The sequence below is a fragment of the Argiope bruennichi genome, chromosome X2 (genome assembly GCF_947563725.1).
Source record: "Argiope bruennichi chromosome X2, qqArgBrue1.1, whole genome shotgun sequence".
Taxonomy (NCBI): domain Eukaryota; kingdom Metazoa; phylum Arthropoda; class Arachnida; order Araneae; family Araneidae; genus Argiope; species Argiope bruennichi.
Genome location: NC_079163.1, coordinates 103,487,376 through 103,514,304, shown reverse-complemented (window position 1 = coordinate 103,514,304; position 26,929 = coordinate 103,487,376). Strand labels below are relative to the sequence as shown.

Below are 26,929 nucleotides of genomic sequence, written 5' to 3'. Positions count from 1 at the left end.
ATTAAGTTTTTCAATTTTTTATTTAATTATCACCAGTGTGTTTTATGACCATATAAATCATTTTTCCCCATAGATTTTAAGTATAATTATAGAAAATTTGTTAGGCCATCAAGTTGGAAATCTCATTATCTTCAGCAAATGTTCCTTTTTATACTTTATCCAAGTTCTAGATTTGCACTTTCAAAATATATAGTGAATGTAATGTATATTTTTTAGCAATCCTCAATTCAATTCAAAATTATAAGTCCCACTTTAAATTTCGGTAAAACACGATTAAAGATTTCTAAATCGAAGAAAATGAATCAACGATTTTGTAAACCCTTGAAACATTGATGGATTCAGATGGTTAATTAAGGAAAAAAAAAAAAAAAAAAAAAAATAGAATTGGAATGCAAGTACCTGTTCAGCCTTTTGCTGAATAATAACTAACAAATTTTGTTTTATTCAAATTTTTTTTTAAAAAAAATCATTAATTATTCTAGTAGATTTTAAATCTGATTTGCAAGGTTAAAGGCAAATTTTCTCACCCCTATTGAACTCATCCCCTCTTACTTATAAGTTAGAATTAAAATTAATTTTATTTAGCACGAATGGGAAACTACTATTCATTTAACATAGAATTCTTCAGCATTATAAACAATGGAATGAAAATTCTGGAACAAAGAATAAATCCTTAATTTTCCACCTCAGCTTACAATAAGATATATTAAATTCATTTTAGAGAAATCGAAGTAGCATTAATTGAATTATCCAAGATTGAAGTTTTTTTCTGTAAACAGAAAATTCTAAAGGATTCTCGTGATTTTGTAGATAATACAATGAAGAATAAAATAAGCATTAATAAGCATATAAACAAAAAAAATTATTAATACCATCATAAAAGAAAACAAGAAACACAGGCCAAAAATGTTCTTTCTCTTATAAACAGGCAAGTGCCAAAGTTGCGAGCCAATGCGATTTCGAATCGCCAGACCCAGAGAATGCAAAGAATCGAGATGGACCACCATCACTGGAATCAATAACATGTTGCCGTTATGGTTTCCCATTTGCTCCTAAATGGAAAGGTGGAGAAAGAATCAGAACATTTCCTCCCATAGCATCAATAAAGTCACACCGAAGCGATAATAGCCAGTCAGTCCTCCCACCCCCAACTAGATGCGGCCAGTTTCATTTTTTGGTGGGTTGGAACAGCGGATCTTCCTCAGTCTCTTTTCGTATTTTTTCTTTCTCACCTAAGTGCACTTTTCGTTATCAATATATTTTTGCTAGCATACTCCCGATTTCTTTTGTCATTTGGAAGGAAATAAATATCAGTTTTATGGTCATTGCATACTGAAAGAACGAAAAAATTGTTTAAACAAACAAACAAAAAAAAAAAGCACCCAAACTGAGCTAAGAGTCTTATGATTTTTATAAAAAAGATCAATCGTGTTTTTCAGGGACGAAAAAATCTAATTACAATGAAATCTATAATTCAGGTTTTCTAAGCCAAATTGTATAAAATATTTTAAAATAAAAATAAATAAATAAATAAAAACACTAATTTTATTCGAGAGATAGCATCAACTTTTTCCGGCAGATAACTTAAGTACTATATTTAATTTTCTAAATACCGACTCGTAAACACGAATGCATTTATATTTATGATCGGATTAAAAATAATTTTACGATATACGAATATTTCTTAAAATATAAAATTTTTGGCTCAAAACGAGTTGGGCTATACTTTGTGTAATTCCGTTTTTAAATGGTCTGCAAGATATTTATGGTTAATCTCAATAGATTTTTATAAATATCAAATTTATTAACGCTTTATGTTCCTTATAAATTTAAATTTTGGGATTGGTCATTAACTCATAAAAGGCAAAACCCAATACGCACAGATTATAGACATTCAGCAGCGAGATTTAAACAGAGTCGCTAAAATTATTAAGAAAAATCTTTGAAAAACGAAGATTAAAAATATTATATTTCCACTTTAAATACAGTCTTTCTGTTCTTAAGAAAAGAAAGAGTTTACTTACAGTTAAACGCAAACACAAAGCAATAAGCACACGTCAAAACATTTTACACACGACTCAACGTCAATTTCAGAAAGAATCACTCACAATAAATATGCATCTTTCTTTGAGATGAAGCACGCAATTACGAAATACTATCATTTACGCACAGAAGAAATATGAAGACAGTTACTACACTTACATTGATACAGCTGCCGGTTTTACGGCGATCATGTACTGTGGGAGTTTTATAGCCGATACATAATGCGTCTGTACGGAATCAGCCTTAAAAGAAATTAAAAGCTGGAAACAGGAAAGGCTTTGAATAATTATCCTAAAAATGCAGGTATCACGTTAAATCTGCTTACCATTCAAAGTAGACCCATAGATTTGAATTTGAGCAAAAAATTCTGGATTCAGATAATATAATTATTAAGCTAAGCTTTTTTTTTCATTCTATAAAATTAATATTTTAAATATATTTTAAAAACAACGAGCATGTTTAATCGAAGTTCGAGTAAACAAAATGGATCAAAATCAAATCTCATTTTGTAATTTTAAAGATAGGGAAACGATACAAAGTAAGTAATAATGATAATTAAAATTAATGGTACAACCTTTTTTTTGTCAGCAACTAATAATTCAATGAAAACTAATAAAAGCAAATCGTAACAATGCATTGCATTAAATATATTCCGAAATATTTTACTTTAAAATAGTTTTAACATCAAGAATTTTCCGAAAATGTCGTTTAAAATTTTTGTAAGGCGTTAATCGAAATCCAAAAGGGAAAAAAATTTAGACCTCAAAAATGTTCTTAGTCATAATTTTTGTAATTTTCTTATTTCATTCGGTTTAGTTTTATTATTATTATTATTAGACTAAGTGAATTCAGATCTGAATATCTCATGAAATAAAACTAACCATGCATACAAATGCACAACTGATAATTCTCATCTTCAGAAGAAATATGGTAGCAATATAAAAATTATTTAGATTTTCTTCTCTATACTAAATTATTGTTACATTTAGTTTAGAGCTCCATGCGAGTATTATTGTTTAAACAAATCATACGGCCCTAATTAAATATTTAATGGAAGATTTGATAATTAAAGCTACACAAAATTTTCAAAACCGATAAACTCAAGGATTCCAATTAATTTTATAATTTAGACATTTAAACAAACATTCAAGTTTTAGTCCTATTATAATCAATAGTTATAGTAATATTTAGTCCTATTATTTAGTCGATATCCTAAAATTATTTACATGAAGAGGGAACGCACAGCAGAGTATATCTATTACCCGGTAATACCCGGTAATTACAATTAAAAAATCCTATTCTAATCATTATAGAGAAAGAACATGATTATAAAATTGCCAAATCTCGGTGGCATAAATCGGGATGTGGTGAAACAAACGACACACACAGAAGGAGAAATGATTAAAAAAATTATTGGTTAAGATAGTACCTAGCATAAATATAAAATGTCGTTACACGATAATTTAATAATAACCATAACGAATATCAATTAAGAATTGAGACTGATAACGGAATGCAATAGACACTCAATGCCAATTTAATATATATTTAAAGGCCAGTAAAAGAAATAAAATGTATTTTCTATTCTCTCTCATTTAATGAACAATGCGTTTCCCCATGATTTAAAATGCAAAGTACCGTACTAAGGCACCCTTAAGAATAGTGGAGTTTCTCTACAGAATGATGATAATTTAATTCCAACCATACTGCACAAAATAGCTCCAACAAAACAGTTATTAGAAAGAAAATGAGGAAAGTCAACCCCCCGCAGTAAAAACTTAAAAGTTATCTAAAAATGTTCCACAATTTTATAGAAATCAATGGTAATATGCAATACAATAAAATGTAATAACTATGCTTTCTTGTGCAAATGAAGAAATGAACACTGGGACTAGGTAGAAACGATGCTTTTAAATATAAATTTAAAAACAATTTCGAAGAATTCAGTGGAAGAGTCGGACCAACAATTAGTTGGACAAATATCTCAAAGATACAAATTTATAGTTTTTTTTTTTTTTTTTGTATCAAATTTACTGGACTAGAATACACAAATGCATCAAATAAATTATATTTGTTGGATAATTTTGATCAATGGATTTATGAATTTTTTTTATTACTAATTTGCCGTGTTATAATTCTATCCAACTCTTAAGTCAAAAAAGAAGGGAAAAAAAAACCGCTACCAGTTCCAAGCAAAAGTAACTGACGGCTATGCACATCGTTTAGATAAATCTTTTGTTAAAATGCACACCTGTAGAATCATTTACCCTCAAACCAAAAATCACATGTCCAAGAATCTGTCTTCTCAACAAAAACCTTTAGATTCGATACAAACAACATAAAAAAAAAGGAAATATAAATGATTAACTGCGCATTCCGTTAATTACAGGACTCCAGTGGAATGAAGAGCTTTAACTTCCGGTGTTTTCGTAACATTCTCCTTTAGGCTATGGGTCGGCCTTCTAGACCCTAGCTGTCCTAAATAAGTGGAAACAAGTGACAAAAGTGAGGGTTAAAGAAATTAACGATTTTGGGGTCCATTAAGAGTTCATTTCAGGGCATCTTTGTTTCCTTTAATTTTTATAAAAGGGAATAGTTATTACAAATTGCACAATAGTATACTTTATAAATGACCTGGGCAACATTTAGAACGCTCTGGAAAGTTCAATGACTTGAATTCAAGATTGGAAATCGAAAAGGGTCGCAGTAATAAACAGTACTTTAAGAATCGATCAGCAAAAAGAGTTAAGACACCCGTCCGTTTACAATTAATACTGGGTTTAAATCTTTTCCGCACCTTTTTAAGCAGGGAAAAGGGCAATCCGCGGCACAGAAACTGAAAAATAAATAAGCATTTAAAGAATTATTTGTAACAAAATAAATATGATTTTATTTAAAAATGGTTATTGAGCATAGTTTTATTAAAATTTCATGCTGCAATTTTTCTATTTTTACTAGTAAATATTGAAAAATCGTAAAAATGAAAGTGGAGTGAAAGGTTCTGCGATTTTAATATTATTTTAAACAATCGCACTTAGGAAGGCCATCTAAACTTTGTTTTAACATATAAGGTCCAACTTTACATATCAGTATTTCTTCTCTTCTTCTTTACATTTAGTACTTTTACTTCTTCTTTGCAATAAATTTTGGTATTTTAACGGTTAACCTATTGAACTAGTACTAAAAATACTTAATATTTTTTAGGGAAGTATTTTATAAGTATAACGTTATAATATTTCATTTCTTAATTTGGCTTCACGCAATAAATTTTTAGCAATACATTTCCGTACTTAGCCTTTTATTTTCATTTTTGGAAGCGGTTCTTGAAAAGCACATAACTCGGGTTAAGAAGCGCTCCTGATATTGTAAGCTAATATTAACTTGCCAACAGCGGCAACAAGCGATAAAATAATAATAATTAAAAAAAATAACAACAAATTGCAATTCTGATCCATATCTAAATAAAATAAATATCGAACTACACACAAATATCAAATTGTTTTTTCTCTTACTAAAACTTATAATACAGCTGTAAATACTATAAGCGTCATAAGTTATTCAAAATGTAAAGGAATACAGCAAAGCATTAAGAAAGCATAAGAATTATGTATCTCTGATAATGACTGAGATAAAAATGTCTGCTCTGCTTCGCATCAATTATCAGTATACGTAAATACAAGATTTCAAGCGAGAAGTACTATGCCCATTTGTTGTTGTCTAAGAAATGATAAGATTGAAAGTAAATATTTATAATTTGCTTGCCTTTGCATTTTCTGTCAACAGTTGAAAAGATTAAACAATTTAGAGAACCTGTCCTTCAGTCATCAAGTGAAACGTTAGTAAGAAGTGGATATGGGAGTCAATGTTCGATATCACAATATGGTCTAAGGAGATTAAACGCCTAACACTATTGATAAAGTAGATAATAGTGTCATTAATTAATCTTTAACTTTTCTTATAAGAGTACCATATGCTTTAATCAATTATCAGCATCCCTTTCAAAGATATGGTAATAATGCAAATACAACGTATTAAAGACAGAACATTTAAATCCGATAGTGGGTTCTGACCTTAAACTAATAACAAATAAAAAGATATGGTAATAATGTAATGGTAATTATCTTAGAATTTGGCGAGTACATAAATCCATGAAGTTAATGGAGCTAACTAAAATTTTCTCAAAACAGATACTGAATATCATGTGGTAAAACTAAAGATATATTAAGAAATTGATTAATTATATTAATTATAAGATAAGTAACATTTTGGTTCATTAAAAAATGCTTTCAAAAATTCAACTAAAGGTTTTATTAACACTATAACTATATACAATCTAACAGTTAACACTAAATGTACAACTCCGAATTATTTTATAATTCAGAATTTAACAAAATGAATGAGAAAAATGATAAATACATATTTTAATGCCACTTTTTCTTCCTATGTGAAATGACTGACTAAGAAAAGATTCAATTCAACTTTTCGCGCTTAAACAAAGTAGATCTGTTTACTAAACGAAAGATAAGCACTAAAACAGTTCTAATCTAGATACCAGAATAATTCTGAAAACTTTAAATTCAGTGTTGGGAGACGGGAATATCAAAATTAAAATTCAAAACCAAACAAAAGCACATTTTTGACCGTCGCAAGTAATTTACAAGAAATTCTTTTTAATTCCTTCCCTGGTGATCTACATGGCTGAGAAAAAAAATAGAAATTCTAAAATTATCAATTCATAAAATAGGATCTTGGAAGACTAGTTAGGAAACTTCACAGATTAAGTTTGTCTTTTTTAGATATGGTTTAGACAAGCCGTCAACTCGCCAAACCGTGAAGACCCATGGCGCCAATCTTTTCAAAAATAGTTTGTGTTTACTTTAAGACCAATTTATTTACATAAGATTTACGCTGTTGTTTTTACCTTACTAGGATATCTTTCCCGACTCTGAGAAAACGATATGGAGTGACTTATAACCCCTAAACTCCATCCCCAATCATCGGTCCTCTCTTCCCCTCTGAAACCCACAGGTGCTACAACTAAAGATAGAAGATAGGACGGTTCGCCAGAACAAGAAAAGCAAGAAAGATAGGGAGGAAATATGGCTTGGAATAAATATTTGTACATAGCTAGACCAATAAAAGTCCCTTCTTACAAATTTGAGTTTAAAAATATCACTTCTTTCTGATCTTTTCGGCATTGGAGACTTTTCTTATTCCCTCCCCTTCCTCCAATACTAGTCACTGAGGACAGACTCAATTCATACGGTCGAAGAAACTATTTTTAATAGAGGGAGCTTCATAAACAAGGACCTCGATGATTTTTTTTTTCCCCTTCAATATAACGCATCCTATGTTATAAGATGATTCAGGATGCGTTATATTGTATAATTCAGAAATTAAATCAAAGCTGACAATTTTGAAGCAGAAATTTAAATTTAATGCAAAATAACAGGTCAAGAAACAAGAAATTCTATTTCGATATGAATGGGGGGGGGGGGTATTCATTGCTTTGTACAGCTTGGATGATTCATAGAAATTTTATGAAATAATTGCGTGAAAGGGATTTTTATTAAAAAGTTTTAAAATTATTTGACTATGCACACTAAACCATCTCAGTCTGCAACACTTCATTAATATAGATTAATTTTAATCATTCATTAAGAATTAAAATAATTTTTACAATCATTTATATATATTTGTAAACATTCAAACGCGAAACAAAAACAAATTATGTCTGAGAAAGACAGAAAATATTACTTGGGAAGATTTCGGTATCTGAAAAGGCTCGCCAGTAAAAATTTTAAGCTTTGACCTGCAATAAGCTACATTACAAAAAATTCGCCAGAAATTATTTAAAGCTCTGGTTTTTAATGATTCCCCTATTTGCCTTCAAGTTGATGGTAAATTTTAATATTAATTTTGCCATAGAATACCTTGTGTTTTTAATAAAGGTTTTAATCCAAATATATTGCTAAAATGTAAGAGCTTCCATGAGGATGATAAACTATTAATTTTTCTCTGAATGCATCCATATATATCCAGGAGAATTCCACAAAAAAATAATACAGTATATCTATTTGAAGGGATTCTTTAATGTTTAAAATATTATTAAGTAAACGTAACAGGCAATTTAGAAACTTCTGTTATTTTTTCTCAATTTATAAACTAGCCACAAACCAGTTTTTTAAAGGTCATTTTTTAGAAAAAGAGTACAGAGAAAAACTGCGTCTGTTTCATTTTCAATCTAAGATGCATTGTCTCTTTCAAGCATTAAGTACCGATTTTTTTAATGAGTTGTTTTAGAGGTTATCTGCGCATTTAAGATATCTAAAATCGAATGCCCTCGTGATCTTTGTGCTTTAATTAAGAATACTAATGACACTTATAAAGGAGATGTCAAACGCATAAGCGAAATATTATTTCAGGGAAAAACCTGAAACGAAGATTCAGGACTTTCTCTCACTCGATATAAAACAGCTGCGTGTAGATGGTATCAAGTAAGTTTTCTCAAATAAAAATAAAATTTGAAATATAAAACTTCTGAATCAAATGAGATTCTTATCGAATGCGTTATGAATAATAACCAAAAAAAAGTAAAAAGTGGCATACAAGCATATACGACATTTTTTTAAAGTTCAAGTAGAGTAAAGAGCTTCAACAAAAATTTTTTTAAACATATTCTTAATGGAAATTTTGCAATTCAATGTCTACAAATTTACCTAAGGTATTGTAAACACAAAATTCATTAATTATGGGAACAATTTACTGTAAATAACACCATTCGAAAGTTAAATCTATGAATCAGTGGCGCAGAAAAAAACACAGAAGGTAATAATTCATTCGGTAAATTTGCGAATAAAACTTTTTCAATACACATAGAGATTTTTGATAATAAACAAAACGATTAGATGTTGAGATAACTTTTGTTTACGGTCTTTATCATATGGAATGAAAAGTAATCTAAAAACATCAAGAATGCTTTTTTACACCTGATTTTCCATTTTTTATTATTATTAGACTTGAAATAAACTAAAAGGACTTTAAAACATTGATAGCTTTATTTTCTCAACACCTGAATGCTGTGAAATTACTTCACCGACTTCTTTGACTTTGCTTCACCGGCAGTTAACCACAATTTCATTCACACATTTCTCAGACAAGAGCAAATACATGGCTGATAAATTTATGAAAAGTTTAGCATTTCTGGGAAGAGAGGGCAAAAACGTTTTCAATTTCCCCTTAAGATTTATTATTGAAATAGCCTATTTCAAAGAAAATGCAGTAGATAATCAAATGTCGAAAGCAGGGAACTGTCGGATTAACGTAATCGCCGCACCAGAAAAAGAATTTAATAAAAAATTTTTGAAAACAAATTCTACGTTTATTACAACCAAGTATTATAAAATGTACCCAAATTATATATAAAGTTATACTATATATAATAAATATTACAAACTATAATCTAAAAAGCTTTTGTTTATGTCGCGCCAAGGTCACTAAAATCCGCATGCAGTGACTTATTTTTCCTTGAACGTTCCCTCTCGCCTTTTTGAAAATGTTGGTCTCTGAGAAGGACCGGATGAGTCCGGTGACGGATTACTGGGAGTCTACTGTAATCATTGCAAAATAAAAAAAGCCACACCCCATCCCCCCCCCAATGCTACATTATCTACTCATGAGATTTAAAACAAAACAAAAAAAGTACTTTCTAATATATACTTCCACACTTTACTTAAGATATCAGCGTTAAGCAAGGTTAATTGAAACTTATTCAGTACCTCTATTCGCCCAATTTTACCGCAATAGTTACCTTAATTGTTCACACTTAAGAGTTCAATACAAGTTCTCTTTTTGTTGCTATTTTAATTTTCAAATCCCATGCTTAAATATGTAGTATGAGGAGATGGGGGGGGGAGTGTTACAGCAGAAATGCTACTTACTAGCTTTTCGACGTTTGTTGATTTTAGAATTTTCTTCACTTCCTCCTATGTAATTCTCTTTGATCAATTCTCGGCTAATATCCAGTATACAGCAGGTAATATGATTTTTTATATAAAAATTTATAAATATTTTTTTAACTGCGATGTTTACATGATACACGTCAAATTCCCTACGCCAGTTCCAATTTTGGAATCAATTGTCCATTTTACAGGAGGGGAAAAAAAGAAACGGGGGAAAAAAGGCAAGTCATCACTCAAAAAAGTAGGCCGTCGTTAGATGTTATTTAGTAAGCAAAATTACAATTATCGTTTGATTGTGACGTTAAATCAACTGATTCCATTTTCTCTCGAAAATCTTGCAATTCGCACACAAATGTCATCGCTAGTTATGTAATATTACAACATTACTGTTAAATTTGAAATATATTTTTGGATTTATATAAAAAAGAAATCATGATAAAACGACAAGAATCTTTCGTTGATTAAGAGTATTTCTTGCGCCAAATTTTGCTTAAGTACAATTTCACATTTTCTCTGCTTTATTATTTTTAAAAAGAGACGGTTAAAGTTCACAAAACTGACCATACAAGAAGAGCAAATCTCAAATCTAACCATCAATAGACGCAACCCACATGGCCTTTTCGACGAAATTTCATTTAAATATTTACAATCCAAAAAAAGAACGTTATCGTTGCGGATGAGATACAGACAGTTTATTTAGAACTGAAATTTATTCTACGCTAAGTTATAAGACTTGTTATCATAATACAACATGCATATCTAGAATTTCACGATAAAGAAGTTATGGATGGGGGCGAAAAATCTACGAATGAGAGGAACTAGAGCTATTATTACTAAAGATTAAGCTTGAAATTTCGAAAATCTGTTCATTGATTATTTTAATTGACATTTCATATAAAAAATCGAAATAAAAAATTTTCCCAGAAAACAATGAAAACATATTGAAATAAACAAATTCGAATTTGACAGAATTCATTGATTATATTTTGAAAATTTCAACAGGTAATTGGCGCAATGCCTAAGAATTTTAACGTAATCACATTCTTAAATCACTTTCAAATGACACTATAACCACAGCTCGAAGATGACAATTATAAAACGAGTCAATGAAATTATTTTCAGAATTCAATAACTCCTATAAGCAATTTCAGTAGTTCTTTAAATATCGAACCTTTTACACGTGTTAAACAATAAGCGATTTTAAAAAAGAATTATTAAAATAAATAACATTTTACGAAAGGGCGCAGGTCTACAGTAATCTTTATAGGTCAACTTTAACAAATCTAAATTACAGCAGATGGTACAATTAAGTATCAATGGGTCATCGCATCTCTATAAATTGCATTTCAGCCCAAGTTATAAAAGATTTTCCCCATAATTTATTCCAGAAATCTTCAGCTACGACAGATAAAAATAAGATAATACAAAGGTTGGATAATTTTTTAATAACATGTGAATCGTAGTAAAAAAAAAAAAAAAAAGCAGTTGTAATAGAAACAGAGAAAAGAGGGAACATAATGATGCACTCTAGTTTGGCCTTCGCATTCGTGTTTTTTTTTAAAAAAAAGACCGAAAATACACAAGTGTTAATTTTTTTTAAAAAATCAATACAAAGAATTCTCATACAAATACTTAAAAAAAACTTTTAAACTAAAATTTAAAGTATATCATATTTTCTGGAAAATATAACGCTTATCGATAAAAAAAAAAGTTATGGGGGGGGGAGCAAGCAGCTGACAACACTTGATTACAACTAGATCCATAAATTTATGGTTCCAAATACACGATTTGGTTCCACAAACAAAGGCATTTCTTAAACCCTCAAACACGAGTACTTCAAGAATATCACAAGGATAAAAAGTAGCACTTGGCTCAAAACTCGCCTTTTTTGATAATCTTCAGTATAGAAGAAAGTTTACCAACAATTTTTATACTCATTTACAGAAAGGATTTTTATCAAGGATACTCAAAATCAAAGAAAATCCAAGTTTGTAATGGAAATCAATGTCTGCAATGCAACCTTACTGCAAAAATACATTCTCAGGTGGGTTTTAATTCGTTCATTTATTTTTAGTTAGAAAATAGATATAAAAATTTCTCTAAAAGATGGGGGGAAATAATATATTTAGTTGAATCTAAATATTAAAAAACTTCTAAGAATTTTTGAAAAAGGCAATTTAAGTGGATGGGAAAAAAATGGCAACACTTAATTCCCATACATTTTAAAATTAGTTATCACAAATATTCGATCAAGACAAGTAGAAACGTGAAGGTCTTAGGGTTTGACGACAAAAACCAGTTTGGCTATACATCACTGGAAAAATCAGAATCACATAATCAAAGTAATAAATAGCTAGTGAGATACTAGAAATAAATTAATAATAATCTATGAAAATAATAAAATTCCTGAAGAAAGATATCAACATAACCCCCCCCCTTTTTTTTTAAATTAGCATTAATGATTTTTAGAAAGCGTAAGTCATTTTTGGTCACGTTGCGCCAAATACTAGCGAAATAGAATGAAACAACGGAAAAGAATAAGCTTTTTTAAGACTGGGTATATCCATCTCGAAGAAGCATGGATTTCATCTATTAAAATAAGACCACCTACAGCTATAAAAAATGAAATTATTAAAATAAAAAAAGGGAAGGAAGGGAATTTTTTTGAATCCCTTTGAATTTCAAGAGAGGCGTGAATTTAAATGAATAAAAAAATTGCTTCATTTGGTTATATGAGTTATGTAGCACATTAACCTTTCAAATATTCACTTCTACTTCGAGCGAAGAATACGGTTCGATAAAAAGGTTACAATGAAAAATAAAAATAATAATAATAATAAAACTACATTGCATTCCTGAATGGAAACAAAAGATGGCTTATAATAGTGTCTCTATTGCCTCCAAATCCAATCTCGTTTAGTCATTTTTAAACTCCATATTTCAGTTTAAGACTATTTTCTGAAAATTTTCAAATAAATTTCACTCACTAATTAACTATAAAATTTAAAATCCAATGCAAGAGAATTGCAATCCGAATCACATTACAAAAATTATCTGAAGGAAATGGTTAGAAAGTAATTGAAGATTTTCGCTATTTCTTCTTATGGCGAATATATGGGCAGAAAAATCATAAAGCTGAATATAACTTCAAACGAAATGTTCCAAAATAACTTCATATTATGCAAAGAAAACGAAATACATCTTCAAAGCAGGTCATGACGTATATAATAAAAATCGATCAATGGTAAACTGAAAAAAGACATCCTGTATCGGTAGAAGAGGGGGGGGGGACAAAAACCAGAAAAAGAAAATGACATTTCTACATCTAGCACAAACGAAATACAACTACGACGAGGAAACATTTGCAATAAAAAATAAATAAAAACCGCCAGTCCTCAAAAATGGACCAAATCCGGAAACCAAAACACAATTTTAAAAAACTCCTCGAAGAATGTAGCTTTCTACGTGAATTTATGCAAGACACACCGTCTTCACCTCTCCCTTCCAATTGTAAAATCCCATAATGTATAATCGGGAGGGTAAAATACAAGAGGGGGGGGAGGTTACTAGAAAACCCCACGAAGAGCTCAACAGGTTGGCAAAGAAAAACCTTCAGCACCACCTGGCTGGCTGGCTGGCTGAACGGAATATAAGAGCGCGACGAAAAACCCTGTTCCAACCACTTCGAACAGATGGTGAAGCGCTGAGCCAACCAGTATTCAGCATACAGGTGGTTGGAAGAGATCCCTCCCGTTGAGTACTGAGCAACATCCACAAAAAGGTTTATAAGGTTTTCACCAATAACTTTATAATTAGTTCGTCAGAAATGAAAAGATTTAGAATTGGATTTGGCTAACAGGCCAGAAAAAAGCCCTTTCGTGGCGTAGAAAATAAACGACATGAAAGTGAGAAACGCATTTCGAGACTGTTCACTAACCTCAGAATTGTTCATTCATTTTTATCGAGAAATGGCGACAGAAAATATTTAAAAATAACATTAAATAGAATTGGATAAAGTTTGTTTTAGTAAAAACGAATTAGCTTATATTAATAACCGTAAACACTTATTATAAAAAATAGCAATTCTACTAAATGAGTTCGAATATTCCGTAATATATAGACTTTAAATTTCACAGTTGCATACATGTTGAATGTACGGAGCTTAACAAGAAGTTCCGTACATTCAACAGCAAAATGCCATCACTGTCCCTAACAGAGATAAATTTAAAAGAAAAACATATTAATACGAATTTAAAGCAGAATCAGCCCTTTCAAAAATGTCGCTTCAGGGGGCACAAGAATAATGTTATCGACCTGTACAAACCGGGATTGGATGTTATATCATTGGGCAAGGTCGGGACACAGCACGTATCTCTCACTGTTTCCGGTCGAAAATATAAGGATGTATTTTCACTTAAATAAAATTAAATAATTTTAGACAGTACAAAAAAATTTAAAAACGTACTTCCTACACAAAATTTATGATCAAATAAGCATTTTAGTTTTACCTGACATTACTTTCACAAACTAATCAGATTAAAAGATAGAAACGGTCCAGATTCGGCGCCTAATAGTATTAAAAGGGTGCAGTCAAGGTAAAAATATAGAACTTAGGTACATACAAAATGGAAAATGTTTTCAGACTGAAGCGGGCATTGAAATTAAGGAGTATGATAAAATACGCCTTTGACAACGATTTTTGCATTTCAGCACGATATAATGTACACTGCAATTGTCAGTATTCATATCTGTAATCAACAACCAACACAAACAAACTGCGAAGTGACTACCTCAATCGGCGAAAAAAAATTTCGATTCATTTTGATATTTAAAGGGGGAGGGGAACAATTAGTAAATCAAAATTGAGTTCTTTGCAAACTACAGCATGTCGATGGCAGGTTTATGATATGTGGATTTTCGACTTTCACTGATTGTGGAATCCCCTCTCCTCAATTCTTATCGACGAAATCTAAAATCAAAATGCCATTACCTGCAGAACTCCAATTTAATTTCAGATTAAAACTGTCTGGACACATAAATCTTTAATCAGTAGAAAGCTTTGAATGTATGCTATTCGTTGAAGCACGCTCCGAGAAAAAAAATTCTTTTAAAGAAAGTTAAAAAAAAAAAAAAAAAAAAAAAAAAAAAAATGCTTGCCCGATCTAATAATATTCGCAGCATTATTTAAATTCTAAATAAATACTTAAAAAAAAAAAAGAAACTGCTTCATCTACAAACGCAGCAAAATAAATACATAAAAATTATTATTTCAGCAATTTTAATTAGTTAAGCTTAGTAAGTACAACTGTGTTGAAATTATGCGGTTCTAAATCAAAATATATATTTAGAAAAAAAAACTGTGAAACTTTATTATTTAAAAAAATTAGCCAAGAATTCCTTGTTCTACATGATATTTTTAATTGAATTTAAATTTCGTCACTGGCTGTTTTCATAAGGACCCGACCCCATACAGAATTTTAATGAGTGCTTTATTTTCGCTAAGAAATGATTTGTGATTTTCAAACAAAGAGAAAGCAGACAATATTCAAGAATGGCGCCTTTCGATGCTGTCGCAGTTTAATAGTAAAGAGAATTTTAGATGAAAATGGAATCAGACAAGGAAATGAAAAAATACATAAAGGCAGAAAACACCGAATCAAATTTAAATTTAAAAAATAAATTATCAGCAAATTCTAATAAATTTTGTAATGAAATTAATTTATTCTACACTATTTAAATAACAGCAATAATTTAAATCCCATAGATAAAGTTTTTTTGTTGTTTTTTTTGAAAAATATGAAAGAGGATCGCTCTCTCCACCCATAAATAAAGGAGTATAGCATATTTACAAATTGGAAAATAGCTTCCTATACAATGAGACTTTTTAGAAAATCTTGCACTTTTCTTTTTTCGCGTATAAAGTGAAATACATTTAACGAAACCCTTTTTGCTTACAAATGTTGAAAAATATGAAAGAGGATGCTCCCTCCAAGAGTTTCCACGACCTCAAGTTGGATCTGACTTGCAGCTTATGATGCGCCGTTTTACAACTCATCAAAAGAAAAAGAAAAACAAATACACACACAATTATCACCTTTCGCCAATTTCTTTTACGCATATTATTAACATTTAGAAATACACATGTTAGTGTTTGTCTCCATACATGCATTTTTGAAATGATACAGAAGTTTTATTTACCTTCGAAAATAATAAATATTCAGTTACAACCTAACACCAAATGCCAAACTGCAAATATAGTAGCTGCCGTTATTTTTCTATGAAAATTGCCTTCCTCACATGAAAAACTAAATAACAGTTTCAATAAATTTAATATTATAAAAACCAAGGGGAAAACGTTTAAATCCACGCGACTAAGTCAGACTGGAAAGCGGGGGAGGGGAGTGAGGAGAGGAAAAATGATGCAGAAAGAACTTAACATCGTCATACATCATGAACATTTTTTTAATCATCAACACAAATAATAATAAAGAAGGAAAAAAAAAAAAAAAGAGTAGCAGAAATTATTTGTTTTATGAAGGTCTTGAAACAGCTGCTCCTGCACGAGGTCGGTCATCCTGAACCGGTTTGTTGCATTGCCGGTTAGAGGGAAAAAAAAGGATTGACCACATAATTCGTGAACAAGACGAATTAGTTAGATATTCAACCGCAGAAGTTAAAATATAATATATCTTTTAAAGAAATATCTAATATAGCTAGACTTGATTTGAAAGCTTCATCAATGAAAGAGCTAAATTCCGATATTGTATCGGGGAAGGTAACTTAAGTGTAGCTTAAAATTCAGCCAAGAAAATTCCATGCTAATTTAGTCACATTAAGAGTTGTAAAATACTGTAAGTCTGAGAAAAAAAAAAGAATTTTTCAATCATGCGCAAAGGTACACAATCACTAGAGTTTTGAAGGACAGAAAGAAATTTCAGATTATGTTTTTCATTAAGATTTAAAAAGATTTTTGAATATAATACAAGTGAAACCAATGCGCTCCAGCAATACCTCAAGAATGCCGAGCCGATTTAGTTTTGTAATCAGTTGTTTATCTAACAGAAGAGAAAGATAGCAATAACACAGCACAGCATAAAGTAATATACAATTAGATATTTCGATGACACTTGTACTTAAGTTTTCTTGTGGCTGTAATATCAGACGAACTGATTAAATAAAACAAAAGAGGTTTTTTTTAATTAAATAGTGCAGTCCTTTAAGTACAGATACTAATAACTACGCGTCCAAACTTTGCAACGAAAGAATACAATACCTCTTTAATTTGAATGCTCCAAGTATATAAATTAATAATATCAAATCGTGACGAAACACATTCTATGTGAATCGGGAAAAGGTTTATACTATTGGCCGCCATTTAACATTTTCATGTGCAAATGTTTCATATAAGAAATGTGTATTTTCTCTAACAATTATCCATATGCACTTTTTTACAGGATATCTTTAGATGCCTTAAAAATTGTACAACTTAGTGTAGAGTTTTAAAAGAACTATATCAGCTGGTTAGAAGTAATCAATGACAATTCAAATTGACAGCACACAGGAAGCACGGAACAGCAGTTTACACATAAATGATAATTTAAGTGTCTTTACCTATCTTAAGACTATAGAAAGAGAAACAAAATTGGAACACTCCCACCTTCCAAGATAGTTTTATTATATAACATATTAACTATCTTAAATTTAATTCAAACAAGTCAGTTGCATCTTAATACATTAAAATATATTCAAGGCTATTTATTCCAACACAAAAATACACCACCTAGTTTCGTCCATACTGTCAATTAGAGCTGTCATCGATTATATGAGTCACGTGTTCGGCTCGAATTTCCAACAAAGCGATTTTGGTCCTGGATACGATCATGAAATATCTTTACTTAAAAAAAAATTATTTAAATTAAATCATGTGTTTTTATACAAAGATTTCTTAAACAGTGGATGGCGGCCATAAATTGGCACAGAATAATTTTCCAGCCGAGTAAAGTGCCACGAAGCCGACCTTTTCCCTTGATTCTTTAATATCTTAGTAGATGATTAGAATTAATTTCCTAGGTGTTTGCTATTTAGATCTTTTATAAAAATCAGGAAACAGTGATTATGTTCTTTTTTTTTTAATTATTATTTGTTTTCCAGTTCTGAAATTGCGGCATAGGATCATTGGTTGAAGATTTTTGAGAATCCTGCTTAAACTGAATATGTTACACGAAATGAGCTTTAGAATAATGTACTTTTAAACTCTGAAACTGAAAATCATAGCAATTTTTATACTTCACTCACTTTCATTTACAAACTCTTTCGAAACCCTGAGCAAATAAAATAACTAGGACGATATTACTCTAAAAAGAGGTAATATGAAGTGAGCAGAACAAGTTTATTTAAATACGTTTTTCTTTAAGCTATTCTTTTCAGATATTATTTTTAGGTTTCTTTTTGAACCCTTCTATATTGTTTTAATTCGAAATTTGTATAATGTTTCTATATATTGTTTGATAAATTACGTTAAAAATACTATATTGTTTAGTTAAGATAAGCATCTCCTTTATCTTCTATCTCACTGAAATCAACATGGATTTGCGCTTATGGCATATAGCGATGGTTTATTATTATTATTATTATGATTTTACACCTTTTAGAAAGATATTAACAGAAAAGATAAAAAATGGAGTGTTTTGGCGATATTTTTCTACTTCCGACCGTGTCTAACAAACTGGAAATATTTCAGGCTTAGTCTGGGGAAAGAAATGAATTTTGGGAAAAAAAGGAAGAGGGAAACTTCTTCAAAGGGAAAACAGATTTCAGTTCGGCTTTTATAAGCTGTCAATGCTAAACAAATCTTACGAGAAAGTTCTACAATTGTATACGTTTCAAAGCTACCTCCTAAGATAGTATGGTATAAGAACAACTTAAGGAGAGTAAGGTAAAGTATTATGCTTTAAGGCCGGGCAGTAAAAGTTCAGAACTTAACGCATACTATCTTAGCCTGCAGGAACAAATAAGATTATGTTAACACGGGGAAAAAAAAATTCCCGTCTCCTTTGATGAGATAGTATTACCAGATGAAGTAAACAATAACAATCACATGCTAAATATGATGATAACTAAAAGTTGAACACATCGAAATTCCCGATAATTCATCATCATCATTATTCTCAAGACAATAAATTGTTGTTTATCCCAAACTGAAATGTTATTAAAAATTTTCATCTCTAAAATAGTTAAGAGGGACCCGATTTTTTATAAAATAGTAAACCACTAAATTTGTAAGTACAGAAATCTAAATCATAATTGTACATGTTAAGCCCCTTCTTATAATTACAAATTGTTCAAGAGCATTTTCTTGTTGATTTGTGCTCTTTTCCGGACATAATGCGGATTATCAGCAAAATTTGCTCATCCAGTTTTGTTATTTTTCGAGACCGTTTATTGTTTCCAAACATATATTTAAAGATACTTATAACATTTAAAAGAATACAGAGCCTTAAAAAAACATGATAACTGAAATGAAGTAGTGAATCATCAAAAAGATGAAAGCTATACTATTCATTTATAAAATGATATAGCATTTTCCCGCTCATAAAAAGTATGGATGTTAAACCCTATATATAAAACAACATACATGATTTTACATAATTTCAAATTAATTCTTGAATTCTCATCTTAAAAAATTCATTCAATCCTGGCACTTCATGGTCAATGTACGAGAAAACAAATTACAAAATGACCACTAATTTAAAAAAGAAATTATCAATCATATACTTGTGGAAAAATACTTCTTAAAATAAACCCTCACAAAATGCATGAGCATATTTCTAAAAGATAAACTCCCTTCCTCGAAATCCAGGTTCGTTAAAACCTGTAACATCTGAATAATCCATCGTAATAATACAGAAACCGCACTATGAAATAAAATCGTTGCGTAGCAAACAATACTGCTTATTTCAGTTTTCAGAATTTTCTAAGAGGAAGAATATCCTAAGAACTCATACCCAGTAACGTATTTTTTCCTTCACTTTCTTTCCAGATCAGGCATAAACATAGTGTACCAATTTTGATACCAGATGTGTAAAAAGGTCAGAAATATTCAATCTTCAATGCAAAAAATTCAGCTCTTTCATCCCATTATAAAATTAGTATGATAAACGTAATGTGTTGCTTGTTAAGCGATGAAAAGTTAACATTAAGATTCAATTAACACGTTTCAACTAACCAAAATAAAAAGAAAATTGGCCGTTAAAAAACAAGCGGCAGTGAACAAATTTTTTTAAATCACAAATGTTCATTTATCTTGTTTCAAGAAAATTCAAGTTCTAAGAATAGAAGCTATGATACAGTGCATCTAGAAGTTTCGATAAAACACATTCAATAAAATTAAGAGCTGAATTTTAAATTTCACTCAACTATTCACTGCACTATCATCACGCGCATTTTTAACTGTAAAAAATAAACTTTCCAAAAAAAGCAATTTCAAAAAAATTCCTTTAAAAACTCTTTTTTTTTTTTTAAAGTTTATTTGGTCCTTGCTACTTTTAAAAACACCTGCACTAAATAAGACAAGTTGAATTAAGAGTGTCCGTGCGGCTTCAAAATATTTGGTAATATGAAAGAATGCAGAATATCAATTATTCCGCAATGAGCAGTTGTTGCACCGCCACAGCTGGTATTTAAAATAAAAAACAGGTTGCTCTGTATACATTTTTTAAGTGCAAAAGACAAAAGTAGTTTTGGACCCAGCTAAGTGGATTGCCGAATGCCAGGTGCAAAATGGAAGGCCAAAAGAGCACCTGGCTCTTTTTCACTTGTGGCGATAGGTATCACGCAAGACGCCAAGTGAATGCCCTGCCCTGCCTTGCCGGGGCATTCCTCTACGCACTAAATTAATTGTATGAGGCAACATGTGCTTCAATGCCCTATCCGTAATTTACGACAGGACCCAGCAAGTGCAAAGATGGTCTACATTTTGGGACAGGATAGAGTGCAGTGATTGGATGTCACCAATGAGGACACCTATGTTGTTATTGCTTTCTTTACAATTTCTTTATAGTTTTTTTCACTCAAGTCCGTATTTTTCTTTGAGGCTAGTTTATTTCCTGTCGCAAAAAATGCGTCTTGCCAACAATGATCATATATGCACCTGTTAGGAAGGGAAAGGGGTCGATGTAAAGATACTCCTAAAGGCAAATACATGCTACAGAACTTTCACGTTTCTCAAAACAGGTGTCAATTCATTCACAGGATATTTTCATGAGATATCAAAATATAAGAAAATATGCGAAAAGAGAATCAATATTTAACAAATAAGATATCAGTTTATTTTTTTTCAGTTTATTAATAGCCGTACAACATCAGCGTTGTCTCTTCTAAATGCAATATTAAAATCGATTCTTTAAAAAAGCAAAAATAAATGTTTATATAAAAGGATGAAATAAACTTATATGCAAAGTCTTTTTCACACATAATAACAATCTACTCATTAAATAATGTAATAACTTCAATTGAATTCCAAATTAAACTATATTAGAATCTTAAATCTTACGAAAAATAAAAAAAGTTTTAGATATTAGTTAGAAAATTGGATATTCAAAGTTACCGAGGAAATCTGTAATTAAAATGCAAAATCTAAATAATTTTCTAGCGAAATTCATTGCAAATTATTTACTCTTTTTAGTGCAGGGCTCAGATATTAAAATTACATTTTTATCTTCGTATATAGATTTTTTTAATAAATGAAACACATACACAATGTGGATAAAAGAATGCTTTTTTTTTTTAAATCAGAAGTTTCATAAATAATGTTTTACATGTAATATAAATTTCATCATTTTTTATTAATACTTCAGATAACTATTCGATTTATCAATTTAAATTTAGCATATATGTATGAAATCCTTGGACGTGTACATTTTGAGCATCAATACAATTATTCATATATCGGTTTGTTTTCTAAAACATATTTATTTTTAAAACTTTAAAAAAATTATTATTATTGAAATATTTATTTGTTTTAGTTTTCAGGCAGAATTAATTAAAATAAAATTATAAAAAAAATAAGATAAATTATTTTCATTCTTTAAAAATTTGTATTAATGAAATTGAAACGTATTAAAGAAATAAAAGTAAAAAATAATTAATCACCAATAAAGACAGACGGTCTTTTAATAGTTTATAAAAACACCATGTCCCCCCCCATTGAACTGCTGTGTAGAAGAAAGGTCACGGGGGGGGGGGGAGATTTGTCACAGTTATTTAGAAAATAATTCAACCTTATAAGCTATGAATTTTAAATTAAAAGGCAGATTCTATGTAGGATTAACATTATGTAAAAAGCTACGAATGGCCGAATCACAGCTGAAAGAAGTAATAGTGTTTCTACACGTCTTGGGGTTACAAGAATTCCACAAGATTAAAGGATTCTCTTTCTTTTAAATGCAATTTCCTTGCACAGAGTTTTATGGTGCTAGAGCCAAACTTGGCTATACCGCGATTTCCTTGCATTGAATACCTGATGATAAGTGTTTAAATTAAATCGTACGGTGATACAGTTCTAAAAATACATTAACATCATATTCAGGTCTTTTTCTTCCCCTTTTTCGAGAGTCTAGTTGTCACTGATTTGCATGTGCGAATTTGGGAGCGGTCAAATGATTGCACAAGCAAAAACAGTTCAGTAATTAAAAAAAGAATACAAATTAATACACAATCAAGACCGTTTTAACAAATTTGGCGCCGTGGACTAGAGTAATCAGACGACACCATCAGAATCATAGCAAGGAGTTTAATGTCAACGATCCAACGAAAATACTTTATAAAGAAACTGATGAACAAAAAGGTCATTTGTTCCCTGATTAGTGTCTTACAATTTTGCAAACAGGCGTCATCATAAAATGAACAAACCAGCTTCCGCTACCCTTAATTATAAACATGATCTATTTGACCGAGCATATTATAAATATTAGAAAATCATGCACATCCTTTTTTTTTTTTTTTTGAAAATATTTATGTTTGCTTTTTTAAAATTGATAACTGTCTATTACAAGCTCCAAATGTATTTTTAAGATTTTTAAAATTATAAACATTTTTAAAATTTAAATGACCTAAAGCCAGTTTCATAAAAATTTTGGGTACTCTCGTAACAATGGCATCCCTAGCTACAACCCAATTAATCCAATGAGTAAGATGGCCCTGTGCAGACCAGTCGTGGCAAGTTACAACGAAGAAAACTGAATAATGGTGAAAGAAAACGAAATTCATAGTAATATTTTAAAAAGTTGGCTAAGATTTTTTTTTCAAAGATAAAATGCTGTGTAAAAAAAAATTATTTATAATTATCGTGGGGGCTTTCGTGAAGATATTACATAAAAATATACTAGATATTTAAATTTAATTGCTATTGTGGATTAATTGGAATATTTCATTTCCTCTTTTCTCCAGCATAAAATTCTAGTTGAAATTATTAATAAGAATTTGTAATGTTTTGACTCATTTTGTGGTTTCATAAAAAAAAAGAAAATTAATTAAAAGTAAATAAATAAAAGAAGAAAATAAAGAAAGACGTTACACATGATTTTGAAAGCAGATGTGGAGTTGACATTACTGCAAGTCAGAAGAAAATTTCAGAGAAAAGATTGGGAGGAGATAACGTTAAATAAACACCGGATACAGTAATTGCTTTAAACAAAAAAGGCACTTAATGAGAAGACTGTATTTATTCCACATGGATAGAAATTTCACGAATCGGACAGATAATTTTTTACAAAGATCGTTGAAAATTTTTGAAAAAGTAATGTCAAACAAAAAATAATTACAAATTCTTTTTCCTAGCATAAAGGAGAAAAAAACGCTGTCAAATGCAATGAAACACGAAATGAATTTATGCCAGTTAAAAATAAACACAGCTTACGTCTCATTTTCCTTCGGTCAGTAACTGGAATTCGAAGTTCTTGTAGTTTTTGTTTTGGACTTATTTTTATAAATATCTGACTACAGCATATATATATGTTTGATTAAAAATGCCGTTTTTTTTTTTTTTTTTTTTTTTTTTTTAATTTTTAAACTTTGTTTTTGTGATTCCATTTTATACAAATTCAATAAATAAAAAAATATATTTTTTTACTTGATGACTGAATTACTCTTAATCAACTTCATTCTACGCCCCACCCCACTCCAAAAATATTTTAAGGACAAAGACATGCACCGGCCGATAAGATGAATGCAATCACGATTCCACTGACAGCAAGTGCTGATCAAATACTTCAACATTTATATACGGAAAAATTTCAGTAGGCTATACTGATTTGAGACATTTTATGTCCCCTAAGAAACAAGGTTATAATTTCTTTCCATTTATCACCCTGTAATGCTTCCACCTCCTTTTTTTGTTTTTACAACTATATGGTTGTAGCGACTAGAAAAAGTTTATGAAGTCCAGAACTACTGCATAAAACTATAATCAGCAAAAAAAAAAAAAAAAAAAAAGGAATTAACTGGGGGTGCGCAAATAATACTTCGAAGCGGTGCCGAATAAAATAAAACTATTTAAATAAAGCGTGATTATTTAATAAATATAAATTATAAAATATTTTACACCTTAAAACTATACTATTCTAAGGCATTCTAATATAAATTGTAAATTAAAGCAAAAACGTTTTATTCTATTTTTTTTTTTTTTTTTTTTTTTAGGCTAGACTCGAAAGTTATACACGATAAGGACTAGCAAAAGAATGATATTGATTAGTAATTAACTGCACACATACTCCATAATATAGTTTTGAAAATATATGAAATTAATCTTTTGAAATAACCTAATTGTAGAAATAGGAAACAGCGAAATCGAATGTTAACTTCGATAGTCCCTGTTAATCCAAACAAAAACCGTATAGCCGATTTATCAGATTAAAAACCTATTACTCTCGTCATTTTATTAAAAGTTACCTCAAGGTCGCGAAGAAAAAGTCAATCATTACAACAATGACGTGTAGCAGCAAAAGTCATTATATCTATAAAAAGAAATTTTAGGGAATAAGAGAATTTTCTATCACATGGCACCAAAATGAGATTTAAAAAAGAAATTGCATCGCTTTTGAAACGATGTTTCGGCAGTCTCAGAATAATATTTATGGCGGCAAGGCATGGAAATCGAAAACTGTAATTCAAATCTTTTTGAACGTATTTTTGAGATAAAAGCCGTAAACAATCCGGTGTAGATTTATAATTATGTTTATAATAGGAATGACTGTGCAAATTTTGATTGTATGTTAATATGAAAAATTGATGTTTCTTTTTGTTCTAAATTCTTAACTTTAATTTATTAGCGTACCCTCATTTCGTGCAAATTTCCTAATGAAATTTCGCGACGAATTTGACTGGTAACACCAGTAATTTTGATATATTTGACTAGCTTATAAGAAATAATACATAAATGATAAAAAACACCTAGAAATCAGTAACAATAAAAGATACTAAAAACAATTTATGAATTTCGTGCGACAATAATTAGTAAACATCAGTTTCAATAAACTTTTTAAAAAATCTAACACGAAGGTCACAATTCGATTTTTAAGATGTTAAGCTTATATAAAAAACGAAAATTCCATAGCAGTTGTCAAACCTGGCCCAGAAACTCTAAATATTGGCACACTACTTCCCAAGTGTACATGTTCGTTCATTTTCAAGATTTCATGCATACAAGCACTACGTTCATTTTCAAGATTTCATTCATTTTTCATGCATACAAGCACTAATATTATATATAAGCCTATACGTTTTTATTAGTGTCCTGTGGGAAGGCGGGGGATTAAGCTATTAATTTTTCTCGTTACATGCGATTACAGCTTACATGGAATGGATAGTGGATTTATGTTAACTGGAATCGCCCTTTGATGACGCATTTAATTTACCTGAATATCTAGTCATCTTACTGCATTTTGATTCCGAGTGTTAACAATGCATCCCTGCAAAGGAAATGACCATTCAAAGTGGATCATGCGCACACCTTTCACAGATCTAAAATGCAAACCACTAACAGTCTGACAGAATGTCAAGTACTGACACACATTCACGGAGTCACTTTCATACTAGAATCTTTTTCTGAGAACAAGGTAATTAAATGAATAAGCATTCACCGCAGAGAGATGGGCAGTCAACAGAAACGCTATTCCAGAATTATAAACAACGGTTCCGTCACACTTATTATTTACCGGCGCAACCCGGAGCATCGGTTCACTGGCCTAAACTACGATCCCCGCCCAAAGAAATTAAAATTCCCTTGCACGTCCGTTCCGATTAGAGCAAGCTCAATAGACCGGAAGTTTCCGTCTGTTTGAAAAAGGGGGATTTCGGGAAATCGCAGGGGAGGGGGTACGAACCATCTGGCCCGTAGGCTTGTTACAAGTCTTTCACTGCAGTCGCTTTTCGACGGTGACCTTGAAATTGATGCACTACCATAAACTCCAATTTTTAAAACGCCGAATCCTTTGACTCGCATCTACTTGGTCAGGAATCAACTGCCTACTAGAGTAAAAATAAGTATAGTAACAATCCAGCTACATACCTTATCAAGGATTTAATTCATTTAATCGAATTTCAATCGATAAGCAGACGAAGATCAGGCAAAGGTTAAAATTGTGCCCAATTACCTATAACCTATTAATTATTTGTAAAAAGAGCGAAAACCTTTTATTTAATTATAAATTTGGTTTCTTAGATATAATTAAAAAGTGAAAATCTAACGACAACTAAGAAACTAAACTTATTTAAAGCGATAAGCCGACAAGGACTTTTTATCATACCATGTTTCCGGATGGAGAATTTTCTAAACTCAAGAAACTTTCAAGGTTTTGTAGTAATATCTTAAATCCTAAAAATAAACTAAATAACTCTCAAAAGAATGAAGTATTATAATACTTATTAAT

At 30.3% G+C, this 26,929-nt stretch overlaps 1 protein-coding gene across 4 annotated transcripts in view; it reads right to left on the bottom strand.

Moving 5' to 3' along the window:
* LOC129960147 (transcription factor 12-like) overlaps positions 1-26,929 on the bottom strand; it is a 90,727-nt gene that overhangs the window by 18,819 nt on the left and 44,979 nt on the right. The window lies entirely within an intron of this gene.